The 24,971-nt window shown below is 35.5% G+C and overlaps 1 protein-coding gene and 1 non-coding gene across 2 annotated transcripts in view; both read left to right on the forward strand.

Moving 5' to 3' along the window:
* Positions 1–24,971, forward strand: part of Htr2c (5-hydroxytryptamine receptor 2C) — a 263,217-nt gene that overhangs the window by 40,035 nt on the left and 198,211 nt on the right. The gene's annotated exons all lie outside the window — the stretch shown is intronic.
* Positions 2,363–2,490, forward strand: LOC123456981. The gene has a single exon (XR_006634835.1). It is a non-coding gene; the product is annotated as a small nucleolar RNA SNORA35 (small nucleolar RNA).

The raw sequence follows: 24,971 nt of genomic DNA on the forward strand, positions 1-24,971 counted from the left end.
GTCACTAGTTAATTTCAGAAATGAAATGCTTCTCTAATGTTTGGTAGATCCAAAATTTGATGTGAATATTTAAATGATGTGATTTTTGCCTTTTGTTAAGGATAATATAAATGTCATGTAAATTTTATGACTATGAAAGGCAACATACGTTTTTTTTTTTTTTTTCCCTGAGGTAGAGTTTCACTCTAACTCAGGCTGACCTGGAATTCACTATGTAGTCTCAAGGTGTCCTTGAACTCATGGCGATCCTCCTACCTCTGCCTCCCAAGTGCTGGGATTAAAGGCATGCATCACCACACCTGGCCAGGATACTTTTATTTTGATCTCATATTAAGGTACAGCTGTTTGTTTAGACATGACCTACTTAAATTTACATATTCCCAATAAGCAAAGAACATTGGACAATATTGTTACAGTGGTAAGCAAGTGCATAATTTTATTGAAACATACTTAGACATAAGTAGAACAAATATAAAGTGTCAAAGGCAGATATAAAGACATTCATTATTCAAATAAAACTGTGACAGAATGCCACTTATGTAAACTGTTTGTACTACAAGGTTTCATTTTGATGTATATACATATTGAACACAATATTATAATTTATGATTAAGGCTGCTAGACTTCTACTGATATATAAAAGAATTATTTGGAGAACTACAGTGGTTTTCCCAAACTGGAAAAAGGAACCTGTATTTTCCCAAGTGATTAGTTAGACCACAACTTCATAAATGAATGTCCTTTAAAGGGAAATATAAAAGAATAAAACCAAACAATTAATAAACAATTAATTATATGTCATTTTCTACCTTTTTGTATATCTATCCATCAAATGACATGCACATTGAAGAGAATACCTATATTACAAGTCTTTAATCAACAGAAACAACAGTTAATTTGTATTTCTCTTCAATTTGTCACTCTTCTATAATTTTAGATAAGAATTGTGTCCCTTTGTTACTCACAGAAAAGCCTATGTATTTTAATTCCTGGAGAATACTGCTCTTCTACTCTTAAATGGGGTAATTCTTACTTTTAAATTGTTTTCCTTGTCCCTAACCATTTAAGCTTTAAGCTAAGAAAGACTCATGACTATCACCTAGAGCTTTAATTTTGCTGAGAAAATGTGTGTATTTTATTCTAATTTTTTCAAGTGACTAGGAAAAAAATTCATAACTCCATTTTGAAGTTAAAAATTTGTCATACAGGAGAGGAGGAAAGAAAAAATAGAATCTTTTACACTGATAAAAATTCATAACTTTAAAAAAAATCAAGCATTTGCTGGGATGTGATCTTATTGAGTCTCTCATACATCACGGGCAGAAGTACTAATTTGTACAACTTCTTAGAAAACATGTTGGTATTGTCTCCTCAAATTGGATATTCACAGTGCATAATTTTAAATAACAAATTAGTTTTCTAAAGAGAACCATGGGTGGTGAGATGATAATGGTGACTCACACAGAAAGTGTTATAATTAATCCCATTCTGAACACTGTGGTCACACTCTTAAATTTCAAAGGTGGCTGGATTATCCATGTAGGCATCATATAGTAAGAAGGGCAGGGAGTGTTGGACATGATAGGTGTGTTTTGTTGGGAGCCAAGTTATTAATGCTTGCTTCATAAAATTTCATCAATGATATTTACTGATATAATTGAAGCCAAAATGAAGGAAGAAATAGTGATTATACCAACAGAAAAAAAGGTGTAAAGTACATCAAATGGATAGTTTTCTATATTGGACATTTGTGTCATTTTCTTTCATAAAATTCAAGAATATGATCTATACTTTTAAGGAAATATTATACCATTGTAATTAGAAATTTTACATTTGAACCAACCAAAGCAAGTATAAAGCAATGTTGCTTCTGTAAGGGAAAATGTTACAAAGAGTGGAAACATGGAAATTAATAACTAAAAACTAGTTCCTAAAATTTTACAAGTTCTTCCCAATCCCTTGAAAAAGAGAAATGTCTTTGATGATTATGAAAGTGTTTAGCTATAACAAAAGTATTCTTTACTGAACACAAGCTAATGTCATGCTTCATATTTTTCCTTTAATTTTTACGCCAGTCAAGTATTATCTATTTAACATAAGAGGAAACAGATCAAGAGGGCTGGAATGAGTTTTGTAAGGCCCCACAAATTAGTCAGAGTGTGACTGAGCTGTGATTCTCAACCCAGACTTGCCCAATTCTCAGCTCATGTTTCTTTTCCCTGAAGTGGCAACCGTGAGGTGTCCATGCAGAGTGAAATCAGCAGTGATTTCTGAGTTGTTTCCAGTCCCTATTAATCTTCACCACCCACAAGAGTCTGCCTCTGCAAAGAGCATACTGTCATACCTCCAGCTCTGCTGTCTACTGCACTGGCAAGTGACCCATTGGGCTTCCCCCTGACCAACTGGGCATCAAGCAGTGCTAAAGCAAATCCCTCCAAAAACTAGGAGAGTCACACTGTGGGCTCCTCCTGCATGCAGGTGGGTACAGAGGTGGTGGGTCCTGTGATCCTGCCTAAGGGAAAGAGAAGAGGTGAGAGACAGCAACTCAGTGCTGTTATTCTTAGATACATGGCTGTGCCTCCTATTCCACATTAATAGTGAGTATTTGATGCTATGACATCATTGCCATCTCTTTCTGGGCATCTCTTATTAATTCATAGGAACCTTTCTTACACTCAATGCTGCAGTCCACAAGATAAGCTTGGCCTTACTAGAATCACCTAAAATTGCCATGGTGATTTCAGGACAGTATATATCTATTTAAATTGGCCATTAAATATTGGTAGAAAAACATAATAGGCATTTACCTCCATTTGGTGTGATGAAAATAAAACTATAGTTATCATGTAGATGATGGCGCCAGTATAAATACATACATATATAGATATAGATATAGATATAGATATAGATATAGATATAGATATAGATATAGATATAGATAGATATATTTTCATACTCCTACTAGCTTCTTGACAAACTAAACTTCTCTAACTTCTATATCCACTGCATATGAACAGAAGTCTTAGAACTGCTGAATTTCTTTTCTGATTCTCACAAATTAGAGTAATTTCAAGCCTTTTATTATTTCAAGATATATTCAAATACTCATGAACCCACCAGTCTGTCACTGTATCACATAACTTGTCAGTGATGAGTTTTTCTCGGGACTTTACTTTATATTCATTTAATTTTTATTTTTGAAAGCAGGAAGTTTTTCTTCTCACATATATTTGAAGCTCAGCAAGTAATTATTGAGAATATGTTCATGTAACTTATCTATAAATTTAGTCTTTAGGTTTTATAACTAGTACTGGAGGAAAGCTCTAGAAAATTGAGTGCTGCAATTTTAGCATCATATGGAACAAAATTATGCACTGTTTTCCATGGATAAGTATATACTGAAAATTCATTTAAAATCTAATAAAGGGGCTGGGGAAATGGCTCAGCAGTTAAAAGTGCTTGCTTGGAAAGCCTACTGGCCTCGGTTCAGGTTCAATTCCCTGATGCCCATGTAAAGTCAGATTCACATGGTGGTGTATGCTCCTGGAGTTCATTCACATTGACAAGAGGCCCTGGTTATGTGCCCATAATCTCACCCCACCCCTCTCTTTGTCTTGTGAGCTTAGAAAAAAAAATAACATATTATTTTTTAATCCATCTCTCCAGCTCCTTTTCAAAAATCTTTTTTCTCAATTTTTATTAAAATTTTCCATGACTATAAAAAATATCCTATGGTAATACCCTCCCTCCCCCCCCCACTTTCTCCTTTGAAACTCCACTCTCCATCATATCTCCTCCCCATCTTGATCAGTCTCTCTTTTAATTTGATGTCATGATCTTTTCCTCCTCTTATGATGGTCTTGTGTAGGTAGTTTCAGGCACTGTGAGGTCATGGATATCCAGGCCGTTTTATGTCTGGAGGGAGCATGTTGTAAGGAGTTCAAAAATTTTTGAATTAGAGTCACTTTAGTTTCCTGATGGTAGAAACTAAGCCCAAAGCCAGGCACATGCTAGGTAAGTGCTCTACAACTGAGAAAACACCCCCTTTTCCTAAGAATTATTTTAATTAATTATTTAGTTGAGAGAGAGAATGGATGTGCCAAGGATCCAGCCACTGCAAACAAATTGCAAGTGCATGTGCCACCTTGTGCACCTGTGTTATGTGGATTTGGGAGAATGAATCTGGGTCCTTAGGCTTTTTAGACAAGCACCTTAAATGCCAAGCCATATCCCTAGCCCAAGAATTTTTATTTTTTTGTAGTCAGCTCTATTTAATTCTTTTTTCCTCAATTTTTATTAACATTCCATGATTATAAAAAATATCCCATGGTAATACCCTCCCTCCCCCCACTTTTCCCTTTGAAATTCCATTCTCCATCATATCCCCTCCCCATCTCAATCAGTCTCTTTTATTTTGATGTCATGATCTTTTCCTCCTCTTATGATGGTCTTGTGTAGGTAGTGTCAGGCACTATGAGGTCATGGATATCCAAGCCATTTTATGTCTAGAGGGAGCACGTTTTAAGGAGTCCCACCCTTCCTTTGGCTCTTAACATTCTTTCCGTCACCTCTTCCACGTTAGGCCCTGAGCCTTGGAAGGTGTGATTGAGATGTTACTCAGTACTCCAGTCACTTCTTTCTAGCACTATGATACCTTCTGAGTTGTCCCAAGGTCACTGCCATCTGAAAAGAGAAGATTCTCTACCCAAAGTGAGAGTAGCATTAATATAAGGGTGTAAATATTAAGAGAAGTGCTTACTGGGCAGTTTGATAAGCATAGTATATACATTTATCCAGACATCAGCAGATGTTATACCCCTAGGGCTCATGACTACCCCTGCTTTAAGTTTTCAGTATCAGGGATGTATTCCCTCCCATGGAGTGGGCCTCTAGTCCAATTAGAGAGCAGTTGGTTTCCACCATGACAGAGGTGCCATTATTGCACCCATTGGCTCATTGGGCCTGGCTGGCCAATTATAAGGTTTGCAGTGTCCACTGTTGAGTATTTTCATTGGTAGTATCTCTTTCTCCCATTGAACTACATGTATAATGGCTTCTTCCAGATTTCTGTCAGCTGGTCTACATGGAGGAGGTTATCAGTTCAGTTCCAGCAGGATTTCCCAGTGGCCTTGCAGCCCAAGTAGGAAGAGAAAGGATGGTACTTAATAGGTTGCCATTGTATGTATGTAAGTAGAAGAATAGATTAATGGGGGTGAAAAGGCCCAAAGTCAGGTCAGAGGAAGAGATTGAGTAAAGCAAAGGGGGTAGGAGGGCTAATCAAAATCTAAGAGGATACAAATAAATCACATGGAATCCTCCAGTTTTGGACAATGGAACACTCAGGAGCCATAGATCATTGTTAGAAAATTATCAGGCCAGGGATGGGATACCTCCAGTGAGTTGTTGGCCAGGGAGGTCCCTGATGCCCCCAAAACATTATAGGCCATTGCTGAGGCCCTTGGTTTCCCACCAGGAATAGATGGTAAGACTCTATTGCTGAAGACTCCAAATAATATTTTTTTAAATCTCATAAAGATTCATTTATAAAACATGAATCAATATAAGCTTTTACAATAAACTTATTATATTGAGAGGAGACCTTATATTTTTATTTTTTGTCATGTATGATGGGTAAACTTGTCTTCCTAAGAAATAGCTTTAAAGCAATGTCCCATATCATAAAGGGCATAGGACTCTGAGGGCTACCTTTTGTTCATATCTACATTCTGATAAGTAGGCTAATATTATGAAAGAATGCACATAAGTTGCACATCAATGTAATCTTCCATTTTTGGATAATCAAGGTAAGAAATATCAGTGAAAAATATATATTGAAAATAAAGTTCATTTGGACTGATATATAAACCTAGTAAAAAAGACAGTTTTCCTTGTAAATAAACTAAAATGTTACTTTTCAATACAGTATTTCAGAATATATTTTAAAAATAGAAAAATAGATTGTTATCCAATTATCATACTTACTAACACCATTGGAACAAGAATAAAAGGAGCTTGAATGTCAGAATATGGGGAACATAAAATGAAAGAATATAAACACACTTGTTTCCAGGTTCCAAAGACTTGGCTCTAATGGAAATGAATGTAAATATCTTCTTCCTTAGAACTGTGGAAAAGTAGAATATTCAACCTATTAGCCTTGTGAATGAATCAGTTATAATAATAAATTTTTTTATTATTTGCATTTATTCTTTGAATGCATGCTATTTGAATGCCCTCCATCTCCCAGAAATACACATAAGTATTCTACTGATAACAAGATGTAGGAAGGCAGACTTTTACATAGATTTTTAAAATTTAGTTTCATAAATAATATACTCTACAGATTTGTCTTAGAGGTGCATGTGGATAGTTAAGAATTTGTCAAGCCAATGTCTTTTACACATTTTTCCTAAGAGCAACTTATTATTTTGTTTCCCATGTAATTTTTTTTTGCTTCTTTTCTCTTTCCAACTGGTGTATTTTAATTTTACTTCAAAGATAAGAAAGTATGATTATTTAGATAACGTCTTAATATAAAACCATTTTGTGACAAAGACTGTGTTTCCTTGCTACAAACATCTGTTCATTGTTGAATGAAGTGTTATTCAGTATAGAACGTGCTGTTCAAAAGAAAACCATTTAACTAAGAAATGCATCTTCCCTCATTGCATTTCCTATCTTCCTGGCTTTCTTTATTTGTATTGCCCATTCGCTTTTAATACTGTCAAGATAGGAAATTTCTATGTAGAGCAGATAGTGTAACTGCCATTATTTCAGTGCTTAAAGTTCATTCTGCTGCAGGGTACTTTTATCATTAGACCTCTTATTTAAACACATTCATAGTGTGAATCTATGGACTGTTCTGTCTGGGGTGTTTGAACATCTTATTATATATTTGAATATTTAAAATATCTGCTATTTTGATCTCATAGAAATTCTAGCCAAACAAAAGTTATTTGACATATTTTAAAAGTTTTTTGTTTATTTTTAGTTATTTATTTGACAGCAACAGACAGAGAGAGGAAGAGACAGAGAGAGAGGGAGAGAAAGAGAGAGAGAGAGAGAATGGGTGCACCAGGGCCTCCAGCCACTGCAAACGAACTCCAGACACATGTGCCCCCTTGTGCATCTGGCTAACGTGTGTCCTGGAGAATCGAGCCTCGAACAAGGGTCCTTAGGCTTTACAGGCAAGCCCTTAACCGCTAAGCCATCTCTCCAGCCCTACAGTATGTTACCTAGGCTAACCTTGAACTCTTTCATTAAGCTATCCTCTGACTTCAGCTTCCCCAATACATAGGAATTCAGATACATGCAAATAAACTGTTACAGTATTTCTTAATAGAGCTCAATGTAAAGATTTATTTTATTACTTTATGATATCCAAAGCAATTCTTTCTATATATGGAGGGAGAGATGAATGCTTGATAGATATATGGGCAGAAAGAGATATAGTATGATGGTAGATAAATGCTATAAATTTTCATCATTATTCACAAGTGAATTTATCATAGAATTTTTTCTTTTACTAATTCCTCCATAATTGTGTTTCAAAAAATTAAAAATGTCATAATGCGAGTCTTTGTACTTCTCAAGTAGGGTATTTAAGTGTAAATCTATTTTTGAACTTTAAATCTAGGTCTTTTTATCTGTAGGTCCTAAAGCCATACCCTCTCACCTACTCCACAAAGAAAACCATCAGATTTTATATTTTGCCACCAAGAAAGAATCAGAGACAACAGTTTTCCCACTCTCAACTGTTTTCAGTATTTAAATGATTAAAACTTAATCAACAATGCTTTCAATTTAACCTCATTCTTACAGGTTTAAAATAATGCAAAAATGAATACTCAAATATTTGTAACTTCTAAGCATATTACACCCACAAATAAAATTAGAATAATAAAATTCTATAATATGTCAAGATCGTTCAGCACTTGCCACGTTAGAAATAATACCCCTCGGATTGGAGAGATGGCTTAGTGGTTAAGTGCTTGCCTATGAAGCCTAAGGACCTCAGTTCAAAGCTCAATTCCCCAAGACCCACGTTAGCTAGATGCACAAGGGGACACATACATCTGGAGTTTGTTTGCAGTAGCTGGAGGCCCTTGCATGCCCATTATCTCTCTATCTATCTATCTGCCTCTTTCTCTCTTCGTCTGTCACTCTCAAATAAATAAATAAATAAAAATAAACAAAAAAATTTTTAAAAAGAAATAATACCCCTCAATATAATGGGTAAATTTTTAAAAAATATTCAATTGTTGGCCAATTGTATAATAGAAAGAAATTTAATTAATGCTGATCAGGTATACTACTACTAAGGTGAACAATATTGTAGTTTTCCCAAGATATTCACAGTTTATACTTTATAATCCATAATAATACTATGTATAATAATTTATTTGACCTTCAAAAGTGTCTGAATTTTGATGCAAAGTTACACTTTAATTTTTCATCCCAATATAAAACTCAGTATAATGTATTGATTTATAAAAATTATAATTAAATCTCCCTTATCTGGAGGAATTTAAAAAAAATGATTAAGGGCAGAAGATAGACAAAAGAGTTGCAAATGAATCCTTTCTTTAAAATATTTAAAAACCTAAATTATTGGTCATTAGGACTACAATTAGTACTGTGGAAGTTTAGCAAAGAGATAAATGGACATGTGCCTGTTGGCTAAGGCTGCACTAATGAAATTGCTTTACTAAAGGGCATTGATGGTGTAGTCAAATGAACAAAGTTAAGAGAGTCTGAGATGGATATTGTCCACATATGAACACCTCACTACAAAGAAAAAATGAGTACGAAGAAGGGTTTTGTAGAGTGGATATAAAAAAGATAAGGACTCAAAAATTCTGATTTTTCATCTTCATAGCTCTACAACCACCTGTTTTATGTCACTGAGTAAAGCATTTTCCTTTTTTGCTTTATTTGTAAAGCAAGGGGTTGAAATAGTTTTGTCAAAGTGAAGCTATTTTTTACAAGGCTCATCACTAAGGAATATGGAAATATCTGTGAAATTCTTTTCCTTCACTAATGTTTCCCTGTCAATCACTATTGTCACCTATGCTTCCAGTGACACAGTTGTAGTCAGTTTCAGATCATATGTTTCTCTATCAAAGAACATTGATCAAAGGTAAGTGTTACCCTGTAGCCAGAAATTTTCTTCATGTTAAATTGAAAATTTTCGTTTCTTTCAAGAACCCTTTATTTCTTAACTGGATAAATACTATATCTCATTCCTTCTGGTAGGGCTGGTATCTACAATGATAGGGGACTCTGCCAGGAGAAGCTGGGCTTAGATAGTGTCAGGATGAAAACTTCAGCGTTGCTACAGGTAATTGAGGATACAGCCAACTCAGGGGTTGCTGTGCACAGGTCTCCTTGTTCCCTTTGCACAAGTGAGGGTGTTTCCCACTTTTCTCTCTGACTCTGGTCTCAGGAATCTTGGTCATTACCCAACAAGAGACATCATACTCACTGGAGTGGAGTTAGAGCACCTGCACAGCAAGGACCTCTACCAACTCAAAGAAGCTGCTGCCTTCTATGAATCCAGCTGGTTCAAGGCTGCAGGCCCACTTCCCTTGACAGGTTTTTCCACTTCAGGGAGTGGGGAAAGTGGCCCTAAACCATCCAAATGGATTATACATCACTCTTGACATACACGGACACTTCCCTCTATTAGCTGGAGAAGCTGGAGGTAGGATTAGCTTAAAAAGCAGTCTGAGGAGCAAGACAAAATATTTTAATCTGCCTAATACTTATTATGTACTTTATAATTGTCATATGATAAAAGCAGTAATATGTCTGTTTATGAAGTAATCTTGAACTTTCTTAATATAGTACATACAAAAGATGAGATCAAGTGAAATCACAGTTTATAATAATTTTTAGCTCTTTGTTTTGTTTTGTTTTGTTTTTGTAGGCTTGATATGCCAGGGTCTACTTAAATCTAGCTGTGTATGGACTTTTTTATCCACGTTTGCTTTCATTACTTATATTGCTGCTCACACTGGTAATGGCAGAAGATGGAGGCATTTAAAATTTAACAGGGACTTGTTAAACTAGAAGCAACAAAAGTAGGAAATAGCAGGGATTATAATAGAAATTGCATGACAAATGAGTGTCACAAGGAAAGCAAATAGTTGAAATTTAAATATGAACATATTTATTTTCTTCCTTTTATTTTTGCACAGAGAAAACTGGTCATGAGGATCTTCCTCTTACTTTTGGTGTGGTCAGACAACTGAAGCCTCTTAGACAATATTTTCATTATAATTCAGTATTCTTCTTTGAAAACTGAATTCAAAATTCTAAGGTTTAAGGTGTAGCTTAGTAGTAGAGCACTTGTCTAGCATTTCAAAGGACCAGGATTTCATATAGTGATTCCAATAAAATAAAATAAATCCTAAATGCTAAGAATGCTTAATAATTTTCCAAATAATATAATAGTTTTAAATTTTAAGGTGGTTTTTGAAAAATATATGCTTTTCTGCCTTTAAATCTGTAAATGTTTGAATCCAGGTAATATAAAACATTACATCAGAGATACAAACACCTGAATATAACTGGTGCTAGAACTAGACCTGTACATAAATGGTTGATGATTTGTTTTGCTTTCAAATACACAGCAAGAGAAAGAGCAAAAGGGAGACACAAAGCATAAGGTCATTTTTTACCATATTAATAGCAAATTTCAGGCATCTCCAAGTCATTTTATGTGTAAACTAATGACCAAATTAAAAGTACATTTTTTTAAATTCATCCGAATGAAGTCAATTATTTCAGGGAATGGAAACTTTTTAATGTGTGTGTGTGAGAGAGAGAGAGAGAGAGAAAGAGAGAGAGAGAGAGGGAGGGAGAGCGGGAGAGGGAGAGGGAGAGGGGGGAGAGAGAGAGAGAGAGAGAGAGAGAGAGAGAGAGAGAGAGAGAGAGAGAGAGAGAGAGAAAAGTTTACTTATTGGGCTGAATGAACCAGAGCTATGCCTTATCCAACTCCTATGCCTTATCCCAAAGCTTCTAAAAATTTGTGGCATCTTGCCAAGCCATTGCTTGGGGTCAAACATAAGAAGGGAAATTGATATGATAACTCATAGATATCTGAAGCCACTAAGCCTTAGAAAATCTGAAAATTCCTAGGCACACAGCAAGAAAAACTTTTTTTTAATAAGGGCAGTGCCTTCCTTCTACTTCTCCTCCTCATCTTATTTATCCTCCTTAGCTCCTTTCTTTCCTCTTCTTTCCTCCTCTTTCTTTGCAACTGAAGAAAGCCAAGATTATCTAAAGGAAAGTGTGTCTAATTTACAAAAGGAAAGTAGCCTTATTGTTGATATTTACAGAATGGTGGGTATTTTTACTTTCTGATAAGATATGAAACATTTATGAGACAGAATGTATCAAAGACATACCTGTGCCCACTGGGTTCTACAGCAACTGAGCTTTATACAGTAAGAGATGACTTATTTTTATTTTGTGTGAGAAAAAGTCTTTCTAATACAGCCCAAAATTGCTATCCTTCATCATCAGTCTCCCAAAGGCTATAAATACAGATGTATGCCAAATACTTACTACTTTGGCTTCTTAATGTAGAAATAAATGACTATGATTAAATAGAATCCTTACCATTTTTCTTATTAATTTGATCCAGAATTTTAGAAACAGAATGTTCTCACTGATTAGCTAATGTGAACTTAGTTGTGTTCAGAGCAGTATTGAAAAATCAAGCTGGAGGGGGAACAACAAAATATACCAAAATTTCAATACAAAACAGGCAATTGAGGATGTTAATGTCAATAACACAATAAAAATTTAACATTTGTTTCTAAACATCCTTCAAATGTAGAGGAATGAATTGTTTCATTGCTATGGCCTTTAAGGAAAATAGATGGAATATATTGCAAATGGAATCCTTATATAACTCAGTGTTTTTAAAGTGATCATTTGTGTATGTTTGTGATCATTATACAATGCTTTATAGATCATCTCTTTTAGTAATAGTCTATAGGAAAAAATGAACATACTTAACAACATGTAACATTTCTGATTTTGCTTTTGCTTGGGCAGCTTCACAAGTAAATATTTCATTTGGTACATTATTTTCATTATGAAAAGAAAAATAATTCCTCTTGTTATAAAAAATTACATAAATATTTCAATCAATTATACTTTGATTTCTATTTATATGGTAAAACATTGTGAAATGAATTTTCAAATGCCATTTCTTCATGATGAAGTTGTAAATATTATTAAATTGGACTTATGGAGCCTGAGAAATTCAGATTTTAAAGGAAGAATTCATGATTAGAGTATTCATTAGACAACTCTTGGCATTTTCTAGCAGGTTGTATTCTGTCATAGTATAAAGGATCCCAGTTTGTTCTGGAAGTATTTTCAATCTAAAATCTAGGAGGCAGGTGCTCACTTGTCCTCCTCCATGCTTGAAAAGATACAGGGAGGAGGCCATAGTGGCAACTGTCACCATGGTTGATTTCACTGGGATAGAAGATGGACCAGCTGGTTGTGATCAACCACACACCAGGAAGACTGTTCCATTTAAATTCCTCAAGGTAGAACAAAGAAGAAATGTTTTGAAATTTTCAGACTTGAAATGCAAGATACTGTATTTATACCATTTCTTCTTAGACACATAATGTAAGTTTAATCTATGTGTTGTCCAAACATCATAATGTTGTGTTCATAATTATAAACCCCAAAGACAGAAACATGTAGTGAAGAAAATACTAGATTTCTTTAGGTTTGCATCCAATCTTTTGTAATTCTACCTGCAAAGTCATATACAATAATAAATAGAGGTGATATTCGCATATGACTATCATAGTTTATAATCTTCCTCATCTCCATTCTAAAGTACTTGAAAGGTTAAGTTTAAGCCAGAAAACAAAATAAGATTGTTTTGGGCTAGAAGGATGGCTTAGCAGTTAAGTGCTTGCCTGTGAAGCCTAAGGACCCCAGTTCGAGGCTCGGTTCCCCAGGACTCACGTTAGCCAGATGCACAAGGGGGCGCACGTGTCTGGAGTTCATTTACAGTGGCTGGAGGCCCTGGCGCGCCTATTCTTTCTCTCTCTGCCTCTTTCTCTGTCTGTTGCTCTCAAATAAATAAATAAAAATAAACAAAAAAAATTAAAAAAATAAGATTGATTTATCAAACCCTATGACTATCAAGACTAACATTTGAACAGATTGTGGTATACTATAATACTGAAATAACAATAGCATGATAAATATAACCATAATTGAAATGTAAAGTTATTATTCATTTGCTCAGCGAATATTTTATTATATATTCCAGGTATTTTTTTTCTTTTATTCTTCTTACTATTATTAACAACAGACTTTGTATGGATACATCATATGTTGGTACTCTCTTTTCCCTCATCCCTGTCCCCATTTCACTAGGGATGCTCCTCAGTGGGGTTTCAGGTATTCCCTATGGGGTTGTGGGTTATAGATAGTGGGAGCAGCAGCCAGTTATTTTGTGGGGAGGGAATGCCTCTGGGCAAGATGTCTCAACCTGTGGCTCTTACAATCTTTCAGTCCCCCTCTTGCACAAAATTCCCTGAGCTATGGTGGGTGAGTTTTAAGTCTACTTCAGTGGTGAGCTCTTAGGAGCCTCTAGATTTCTGCTTTGGTAACTTTTGAGTATCCTCAGGGTCTATCTTTTGCACCCTGGTGCTGATTATCTGGTTCAGCATGGAAGCAGCACTCTTGCTCATCTGCCCATATCCTCTGTGGTTTCAGCTGTGGTTTGGCTGAAATGTGAGGGGTAGTTTATCTCCTCTGGTCTTGCTACCTTCTGAAAAGAAGAAGGATTCTCTGGTGGAGAGTGAAGTGAGCATAGGTTAAACAGGATAAGCATTATTAATTTAGGGAGAATTTGTTGTATGTAACCCCTCTTTTAGCCAAATACTAGTGGAAGGTTGACATGGGAGATCATAATCTTTGTCTCCATAGGATTCTGATCTGGTTCTCAATTCCAGATATGGGTTCCTTTCCTCTGATTGAGTGGATCTCTTAGCCAATCAGAAGCTATTGGATAACCACCAAGGAAGTGTGCCACTATTGTACTGGCATGTGCATCCTGTTAGGGGTTTGCTTCTGAGTAGCAGAAGTTCATTGTGGGTAGCTACTGACTTCTGGTACTGGGAGTTACAGGCCAGAGACAAAAAAAAAAAAAAATAATAATAATAAGGTTAGGCTTCATCCCACACTATCCAGAGCCTTTCTTTGCAGGTACTCCCCGTTTACTACATTTGAGGGTTATATCTTTTAGTCTATCTCCAAGGATAAAGGTTTCTATGGTACCAGTTTTCTTTGGATTTAGTTTTGTGCTTGTTTTTCCCCACCCTTCTCCTCCCCTCCCCCCATATCCTTCCATGCCTATTATCTAGGCCTTGAGTTGCCTATCAGGTATGACAGCAACTAGAGTTGGTCCAGGTTAGGAACCACAGATAAGTGAGTCCATGTAGCATTTGTCTTTGTGAGTTTGTGAGTTTGCTTAGTATCATCTGTTCTAAGTCTGTCCATTTTTCTATAAATTTCATGTGTCATTTTTTCTTATTGCTGAGTAGAATTCCGTTGTATAGATGTACTACAAAACAGATGTGGCACATAAATCTACCCAGAATCAAACACATAACTGGGCTGTTAGGGAACATTGAAGACTTTGCCTATCACAATGTTTAATTCTGGACACCACAGATCAAACTGTATCCATGTTTTGATCTTATGAGATTTAAATCTTGTACCACCCAGGATGTATGTATTGTAGTGTTTTCATCTTTTATGTATCAAAATCATGCTCACAATGTGCACTTACACTTTTGATAACCGTATCTGTATCTGTATCGACCTATCTATCTATCTGATGAATTTTGTGCTATATTTCATATTCAGTGCAATTGATCAGTCATCTTTTAAAGATTTACCACCAGGCTCTGTGCCAAGTGTAATGAAGACACAAACAAATTGTGCAAGCTGGTTACATTTGTTGGTTAGGATTTCCTGACCATCTTTTCCAAATTAGGACCCCCTCTACCATGCACAATTACTTGCAACACCTTTTATTTCATCATGTTTTATATTTCTTCTTTTTTGTTTGTTTGTTGTTGATTTTACAGTGTTGGTATAAGACTCAAAACCTTTTGCCTGCTATACAAGACAAGCACTCCACCACTAATCTGTATTCTTCACCCCTATATTTGATTCTTAAACTTATATGCTCATTAGGAGTAGATTTTAGGTGTAAATCCATGCCACCCAACTATGTTCACATAAAATTGGTAAATACAATCAGATAGTTTTTCATGAAAAGAAAGTGCTGTCTGCTTTGCTTTATTTTTTAAAATTTAAGATTATGAAATCTTGATTCCGTCACTCTGTTGAGATACTCTGATAGGGTGATCTTGATTAGTATGTTAACATTGAAAAGTGCAGAATGAAAGATACAGGAGAGGAAAAGAGCATTCGGAAAGCAGACTTTGTCAGCAGGGTGAATGGACTTGCATGCCTGTCCTTCATCTTGTCCAGCAGGGGGGCTCTGAAAGTAATCTAAGAGAGAACCAATTCTGTGGCATGCTAAAAATGATTTTCAGACTAGTTTTAACACTGAAGATTGTCTTTGCTTATTTGATTAGCTTTTGCAATGAAGCCAAACCATAGCAACAACAACAACAACAAAAAATCTATGTCTGTCCAAACTTGGCTAAATGCAAATGATCATCCATTTAAGATAAACAAGGAAAAGTTAATTTTCTTTCAACAATCACTTTCAATCTTTTCCCTTTTTCCTCATTAATGTTCAAATTGCTCTCAAGAGCAAAGAAGTGTGACTTCATTTCCCAGCAAATGATCATTTTAAAAGATCATTGTAAAAGAATAGTGTGCTATTCCATCAGGATGTGGTCTTCATTTAGGCAGTGATAAAACAAACTATGACTTCCGATACATTTGTGGAAATGTTAAGTTTGCATCTTCAATGCTTAGTTCTAATCATCACATCTGACCCTCAAAATAGGCCATATACGAAGGAAAGAATCCCTGTAATTGTAATCCAAAGACTTTAGTAAGGAATCTGACATCAGAACTTCTTAAAAACTTGGAGTTTGGGGGTGTAGCTCAATTGTCAAGAGTCTGCAAATAACTCTGGGTTCAATTCCTAGCACAGGAACAAAAACAAAAAAGTTCTCAAAGACTTGATTCATTATCTCATTTTGAAAGTACTGTAGGGATATACAAGTTAGCAGGTTTAAAAAATATTCTGTAGTATTCAACATGGAAACAGGACCTTTTACATGCTCAGCAATAGTTCTCCCACTGAGCTATATTCACAGACCCACAAGTTAGGAAAAAAAAATACACACACACACACACACACACACATATATACATATACATAGACATATATATGTATATATACATTCAGATTAATAAAGGACATGGTTTTGTTTATGCATGCTTATATTTACTCAGAGTTATAATTATTGTTACATGGTTTTTGTTTTATTTGTAAGGTTGCTATAGCTGAATGATAACATTTTTATAATATTTGATTATAATTTATAATGTACTTTAGTATATTGGGACATATTAGTTTTTATAGATATCAGTGTTTAGCAAACATATTTTGTAGAAAAATTGTCCTAAATTTCTCATAAATTTACACTTTACTATTAATAGACAAATTGTTTACTTGTTAGCAACAACTTTAGCACTAAATAATTATTTGATACTTAACTCCATAATTTTTACATAATGGTATTATCAATGAATAAATTAAAAGAAAAATAAATTTTCCAAAACATAACTTGTTTTCTAAGAAAATAATTTTAAACTAGGATATATGATTTTCCTAAGGAAGAATTTTTTTTTTTTTTTTTGGTGATTTGTGATGTCAGGTTACCATGGTTTCCTCTTAGGATCACCCTATATAAGTGGTTAAAGAGGTTTCTGCAGTTTGGATAGTACTTCAAATGCCCATCTCTAATTTTTCACAAGAGCTTTAGAAGCTACTTTACTGAATTTCATCTTAGGAGAAATTGATGTAGCAATATTGATTACTTTGTATTATTTATTGTGGATTATGTAATATGTATGTTGATGGTTTTATGAAATATCACACTGCTATAATGTGTTGTTAGCCCTCATATACCATTTTTGACTATCTTGATTTCATGTGAACTGCAGAGTCACTGGATAATTTGACATGGACAATAAGGAGGTAGCAACTGGGCATGGGGTAAACAAGAGAGTTTTGTGCTCTAGTTCTCTGTCCTGTCTACATAACTAAAATTAACCAGTTTTAACAGAATAAAGCTCTCAGTGTGAAAACCCTTTGCTAGGAAATTATCCAGGTGCAAGATCATTAGAACACTGAGCAGCTTGCAGTGACTAGTGCAGTTAGTGACTAGGTTTTCTTGGACTGGTTACATTTCAGGCAATTTCCTGCTAACCAAAAGAAGTTAGCTTTTACATTTGCAGAGAGAAATAAACCCTAAATGTATTTAGTGATAAATGCTAGTGTATAAGAAAAGATTCAGTGAAAAATTTTCTTTATTTGCTAAGTTTCTTTAAATTTTATTTTGTGAGGGTGATGTCACCAAGGATGACTGGGAATAAGATCCTTCTGCCATGCCTGTTACCTCCCATGAAGCAAAATTAAACATCCTTTAGAACAAAAGCAATAGACTAAAGTTTGGAGAGGTTGAATGCCCTTCAGTATTCCAATGCTAATTGAAATTAGAGGAACAATTTTGGAGTTTGTATGCTTATCTAAGTAAATAGGATGCAAAAATCAAAAATTGATATGATTAGTGGGGAAATATATAAAGTTTATATTTTCAAATATTCTTATATATTTTATTTATTTGAAAGAGAGGGAGAGAGATTGAGAGAGAGAGAATGGGCACACGAGAGCTTCCAGCCACTGCAAATGAACTCCAGATGCTTGTGCCCCATTGTGCATCTGGTTTACATGGGTCTTGGGGAATCGAACCACAGTCCTTGGGCTTTGCAGGCAAATGGCTTAACTGCTAAGCCATCACCCCAGCCCAAATTTACATTTTTAAGTATTTTATTTATTTGTTTAAGAGAGAGGAAGAGAGAGAGAGGCAGAGAGAGAAAGAGAATTGGTGTGCCATGTACAGCCACTGCAAAGGAACTCCAAACACATGGACCACCTTGTGCATCTGGCTTATGTGGGTGCTGGAGAATCAAACCTGTGCACTTAGGCTTCTCAGGCAAGTGACTTAACTGCTAAGTCATCTCTCCACCCGAGTTTAGCTTTTTTTTTTTTTTTTTCAAGGTAGGGATTCACTCTAGTCTAGACTGAACTGGAATTCACTATGTAGTCTCAGGGTAGACTTGAACTCACAGTGATCCTCTTACCTCTGCCTCCCACATACTGGGAATAAAGGCATGCACCACCATGCTCGGCTCCAAGTTTAACTTTTTTTAAGCAATAGATGTATTTCTGAGAAGTTGAATGTACTTAAACTTTAAAAAATTGTTTGAAAGGAGGAAGGGTGAAAGAGAGAATGAATGAATGGGTGGGTGAGTGGGTGCACCAGGGCTTCTTCATGCTGCATACAAACTCCAGATACATGTGCCACTTTGTGCATCTGACTTTATGTGGCTACTGGGAAACTGAACCCAGGCAGGCAGGTTTTATAAGCAAGCTTTTTAACCACTGAGCGATCTTCCTACCCCCAAATAACTACTTTTGTTAGACATTTTAAAATCTATGGGAAAATGTATAATGTGCTTTAGGAAACTTCTAGATTCACATAGAAAGATCACTAAAATATTGCATTTCCCCTTTCCTTTTTCTGCTCATAGTTTAAACAGATTAATATTTTGCACTTGACAGATAGATAACATAATGCCTCCATAGTGTTTATTAAACTAGCATATCATCAACTTTTGGAATCTGAAAGTTTTGCTACTTGAGACTCTGGTGATAAGTTACCTCTCATGCCTCTGGTAATAAAAACTACCAGAAGAATGGATGTAATTATTTTCTCAGAATGGGAAGTCTTAAAAATAGGGTGGCAACATACTGTGAAAAAGAAATAAAAAGGGAAAGCATACTAATTAAGGTCTGAGTTCTTAATGCTTTGTGACTGAATTGAACCTGGTCCACGAGTGTGATATAACAGACTGGAGGCCAGAATGTAGGTTAGCCCTACAATGAGGAGAAGATAAGTTAACAGAAAATGGAAGCTCTTGAAATTGTCAAAGTACATTCTCTATGGAAAGCATCTAAAGTGGAGAGAAAGGAATACAACAGTTTTTCAGTATGGGAGTGGAATGCCATGGGAGGAGAAGAAGGTGAAAGCAGCCCAAAGCCAGAGACAAGCAAGATTTTATTCATTTTAGGCTTTAATGTGTGTGTGTTGGTGGGGGGAGCTGATGGAATTTAGTAACAAGAATCACTGGTATTTAAAGGGATGAAAAGCCACCTAGGCACAAAGAAAGGGAAGGAACATATGATGGATAGATTGTATAACAAAAAAATAATCTAAATATGTTTGTGACAAGAATGAAAAAGATAAATGAAGAATCAAAGAAAAGAAAGTGCTTTAAATAACATGGCATGTAAGAGAGAGCTCCAAGAATTAACAACTATGAGAAAACATAATCGAAAATCTTGAAGCAAACAGAACCAGTAGTTTCTCTAGGCTGAAGCTAAGGATGGGGAAGCAGAAGGAAGCAGACAAGAAAAAAAAGTTAATATTAGTAAAAAAGAAGAATAAATGACAAAGAAATGGGGCAACAATATGTTTTATTTGGAAAATTATATCTATAAGCAGAAAAGGAAGCTGGATATGGTGGCACACACCTATAATCCCAGTAATAAAAATGCTGAAGCAGGAGGATTGCTGTAAGTGTTCAAAGCCAGGCTGAAGTGCTGAAGAAATGACTCAGTAGTTTAAGGCATTTGTTAGCAAAGTCAGGCTGAGCTGTATAGTAAAATCCTATCAAAGAAAGAAGAGAGAAAGGGAAGAAAGGAAGGAAGGAAGGAAGGACAAAAAGTGAAAAAAGAAAGAGAAAGAGAAAGAAAGGAAGGTGGAAAGGGAAGAGAGAGAGAGAGAGACATACAGAAAGCATGAAAGAAAGAAAGAAAGAAAGAAAGAAAGAAAGAAAGAAAGAAAGAAAGAAAGAAAGAAAGAAAGAAAGAAAGAAAGAAAGCAAGAGAAAGGAAGGAAGGAAGGAAGGAAGAAAAGACACCCTTAAGTGGACATGGTGACCCACACCTTTGATCACAGCACTCAGGAGGCAGAGGTAGGAGGATCACTGTGTGTTTGAGGCTACCCTGAGATTACAGAGTAAATTCCAGGTCATCCTGGGTTAGAGTGAGACCCTACCTCAAAAATCAAAAAAAAAAAAAAAGGACACAGAGAGAGAGAGAGAGTTGGGGGGGGGGGGAGAAAAGACACCATTAAAACATAAAGGAAAAAGTTACAGTGAGAATTTAAGGATTTAGAGAGTTTATAGGCATTGCAGTCAGGTTTGTATTGCTGGTAGAAATTACCCAAACAAGAGCAGCTTGTGGGGAAAAAAAAAAAGAGGTTTATTTTGCCTTACAGGCTTTAGGGGAAACTCCATGATGGCAGGGAAAACAATAGCATGAGCAGAGGGCAGACATCGCCCCCAGCCAACATCAGGTGGACAACGGGAACAGGAGAGTGTGCCAAACACTGGCAAGGGGGAACTGGCCTTAACACCCATAAGCCCGCCTCAAACAATACACTGCCTCCAGGAGGCATTAATTTCCAAATCTCCATCAGCTAGGAACCTAACATTCAGAACACCTAAGTTTATGAGGGACACCTGAATCAAACCACCACAATGGGGCATCTTCAGATCGAATTAAAGTCAGACAACTAAGAGCAACACAATTGAAGGTGGGCACATGAACTTGGTGTAGTAGAAGAATGCAAAAGACAGAATTGAAAAAAAAAATGTGATAGTGTAGGGCAATTAACCAGAGTAGTAGTGAAGAAATCATTTTAAAGAAAAATATTAGAATACGGTCCATTTCTAAATGATCATTGTAAATCACTAAATAGGAATTGTTTTCAAAATAAGCATAAAAGTGTTGCTAAAAAATATTGCAAATCTATGATGGATGTTTTGTACAAAATGCCCAACTGGAGGAGAAAAGTCAGGTTTTGAGTATTATACATGACAAAAGAACAGATTACTGATTTTCTCTTAAAAATTAAAAGGTCAAAGGGACTATGTACTTGTTAAAAAAAAAAAGAGGGCTGGGAATATGGCTGAGTCATTAAGGTGCTTGCCTGCAAAGCCAAAGGATGCATGTTTGATTCCCCTGGACCCACATAAGTCAGATGCACAAGGTGGAACATGGTCTGCAGTTTGTTTGCAGTGGCTGGAGACCCTGGCACACCCACTTACTCTCCCCTTTCCCTCTTTCTCTCTCAAATAAATAAACAAAATAAAAATAAAAACAAATATAAATAAAAATAAAGAAAACAGCTAGGCTGGAGAGATTGCTTAGTGGTTAAGGTGCTTGTCTGCAAAGCCAAATGACTCAGGTTCAATATTCCTGGACACATGTAAGCCGGATGCACAAGGTGGCCCATGTGTCTGGAGTTATCTGCAGTGGCTGGTGGCCCTAGTGTGCCCATTCTCTCTCTTTCTCTCTGTAATAAATAAATTAAAATAAAATACATTTTTTAAAAAAGAAAAGAGTTGGACATGGTAGCACATGCAAGTAGGCAACTTGCTGAAAAAGATGAGACTAGAGGGTTATAAATTTGAGGCCAGTCTGGGCTATACCTATTAGGGTAGGAACATTTCTCTGCAACAGGGTACTTGCTTAGCATTCATAAGACCCTGAGTTTAATCCTCAATAGTGGATAAGAAGGAAAAATAAAAGCAAAAGAAAAAGTTTATATCTGAAACTTTCTTTTTAATATTAACTGTACTTTAACATAAAACCATTTTGAAAATATTTATGTCAATTCAGTCAAGTACTTAATTTTTTTTTAATTGACAAATAGTGTGTGAAATTGTTAGGTAAAATTGTCTAAGTATTAAGATTATTCAAAGCATATTTACATTTTTGTGATATTCAGAGAGATGTGTTGGATTTGGCCATATGTTTGAGTACTTTATTTTTAGTGCACATGAGGAATTTGCTAGTGAAGGATAAATTGTTTATAATTTTAGGTTCTGATTTACAACTTATGACAAATTTTCATTGGCTCCAATTGGCCTTTTCAAAAACACTACTTGAATTTCCAGAATCCATAGAAGGTGTATTTATATTTGCAGCTATCTTTGCTTTTAGCTCTTTTGAGTGGGGCTCTTGGTGTAGTTTCTCAAACTCTTGAAGTCAAGCAATCCTCCCAACACAGTCTCTGAAGTAGCTGTCATTTTGTGCACCAACATGCTTGCTTCAACAAATTTTGAATGTTTGAAATATAGTAATTGTTCTTTATCCACATGTTTTATACAACAGCAGTAATTTTCTAAGGTGTACCCATTACTCAAAGGATAGCCCATAACACTTTTTTTCTTTTTTTTTCTTTATATTAAAGTATAACTTGGTCTAATATTTTCTATGTTCTTCCATGTCAAAATGACAAAATTTCTGTCTTTTGATATGTTAAATTGTAGTATTCCATGTTACTACTTTGTCATATATATAACATAATTTTTAAATCTATTATCGGTCATGTGTTGTTTCTAAATTTTACCTACTGTGAGTAATGCTGTTGCAGTGAATGTGAGTAGCCAGATGTCTATTTGATATGCTGATTTCATTTCCTTTGGACATATACCCAGAAGTGGAATTACTTGATCATATGACATCCACTTTTTAGGTTTTTTTTGTGAAACCTCCACACTGCTTTCTAAACTTGCTGCACTAATTTATACTCTGACCAACAATATAAAAAAATGTCCCTATTCTCTGCAACCATTCCAATACTTGTGATCACTAATTAGTTGGAAAATAGCCATTCACATTGGGGATAAGTAATATCTCATGATGATTTTGAATTTCATTTCCTGGTGATTGGTGATGTTGATCATTTAATCCATATATGTGCTGGACATTTATATGTCTTCTTATGCAAATGTCTTGTCATGCCCTTTGCCCTTTGCATTATGCTATTTGAAATTAGGTAGAAAGAGAGATAAATGCTACCTGGTACTTCTTTCACATGAAATGTAATAGTCAAACTCATGGAAGCAGAACAGGAAGCATTTTCCTAGAGACTGGAGGAGGAAGAGAAGGTGGAAGAGGAGGGGAGGGGGAAGGGACACACTTGTCTAAGAAAACTAGGCTTCAATTTGACAGAAGAATAGGTTCTGGTGATCTATTTCACAACACAGTTGCTATTCTAGGTAAGGAGAGACACCTCATCCTCTTCCATCCTATGATCATGGCCGAGACCCTATAACAAAAGGCATGAACAAAAGAAAAGGGGTGATGATATAGCTGAAGGGTAGATGGTTTGTGTTGAATATAAGAGGCTTTAGGTTTAATTCTTAGTGAGCAAGATCTTACATAACAAGGGACCCTTCATAAGGCAATTGAGACTTGAAAAATGTAACCTATGTATTTATTTTATATTAGGGTGATAGAAAACTGTATAATAACGTAATAGTTTGATCCTATAAAAATAGAATCTAATGTTTCAGATTCTTCTCAAAGACCTTTTTGTCTTCAGGGATATGAATATCTCTGTCTTCTGGGTATAGAGAAGTTACGTCTCAAAGGTCTTATTATTCACTTCATTGCAAAAAGATAAGGGAATGGTAAGAATGACCTTCTCCTATTTGCTCTAATGTTAAGTGCCATATACTTGGTGTAGTATATTCTCTACCCTATGCCTATAGAGTCACAATCTTGTAAAAGCCTCATTTTTGAATTAAAAACATGTAATGAGGACTGGAGACATGCCTCAGTCAGTAAACTGCTTGCTGCACAAGTATGAACACATTCAGGCCCCAGTACTGACATAAAAGACAGGCATGTTGCGTGGCTATGATCTCAGCAATGGAGAGACAGAGATAGTAGGATCCTTAGGACTTTCTGAATAGCTTGTCTAGCCAAATCAGTGAGTTCTGGGTTCAGTGAAAGACCTTGTCTCAAAACTAAAGGGGAAAGCAACTAAGAAAGAAATCTATTATTGACCTCTGGCCTACACACACACACACGCACACACACATACTCACATGCAGGCATGCGTGTGCCTCTGCACATATACTTGCACCCAGATACATAGAAACATGCATGCACACCACACAGTTATGCATGCATTAAGTGGCATGTAAAGCTGTATTCTCAGAATGTTATCACTGTTACTTAGTATATATCAGGCTCTAGTACCTTAGTTATCTACTATGTATTTATCATGTAGACTGATTTTCAAAGACATGAGTGCTATGTGAAGGTTGTAGAATTCTGTCCAACAAGCTTTACCATAAATAAATAATACTTCAGAACTCTCCCTTTCTTGATAAATACTTGGAAACTACTATGTACTAGGGAATTTAATACAGAGATAATTTATTGACTAATGTATGCTAGCTTCAGATATTTTAGCATTAACAAGCCTTGGTTCTGATAAAATAGTAATGCATCAATTTAGATGCAGGCACTGTAGTCTCATGTTTCTCCCTAATTATAACATTTAAATATTTTCCGTGGATGGTGTTCACAACTACAGGACTAAATCTATAGTTCCTTTTGAACACTTGGCAGGATATTTTTTCACGTATCAAATTCAGAGTTTCCAATATTATTTGAATGCTATAAAAATATTAACAATTGGGGGCATGTTCAAATCATTTGTCCATTGGCCAACAATACAAAGAGAAGTTTTTTAATACTTGTGATTTTTCTTAATCAATTTATTTTGAAAATTTTTGGTACAATATGATATAGCAAGCTTCCTTTAAGTACAGAGAAACAC

Source organism: Jaculus jaculus, chromosome X, assembly GCF_020740685.1.
Source record: "Jaculus jaculus isolate mJacJac1 chromosome X, mJacJac1.mat.Y.cur, whole genome shotgun sequence".
Classification (NCBI taxonomy): Eukaryota; Metazoa; Chordata; class Mammalia; order Rodentia; family Dipodidae; genus Jaculus; species Jaculus jaculus.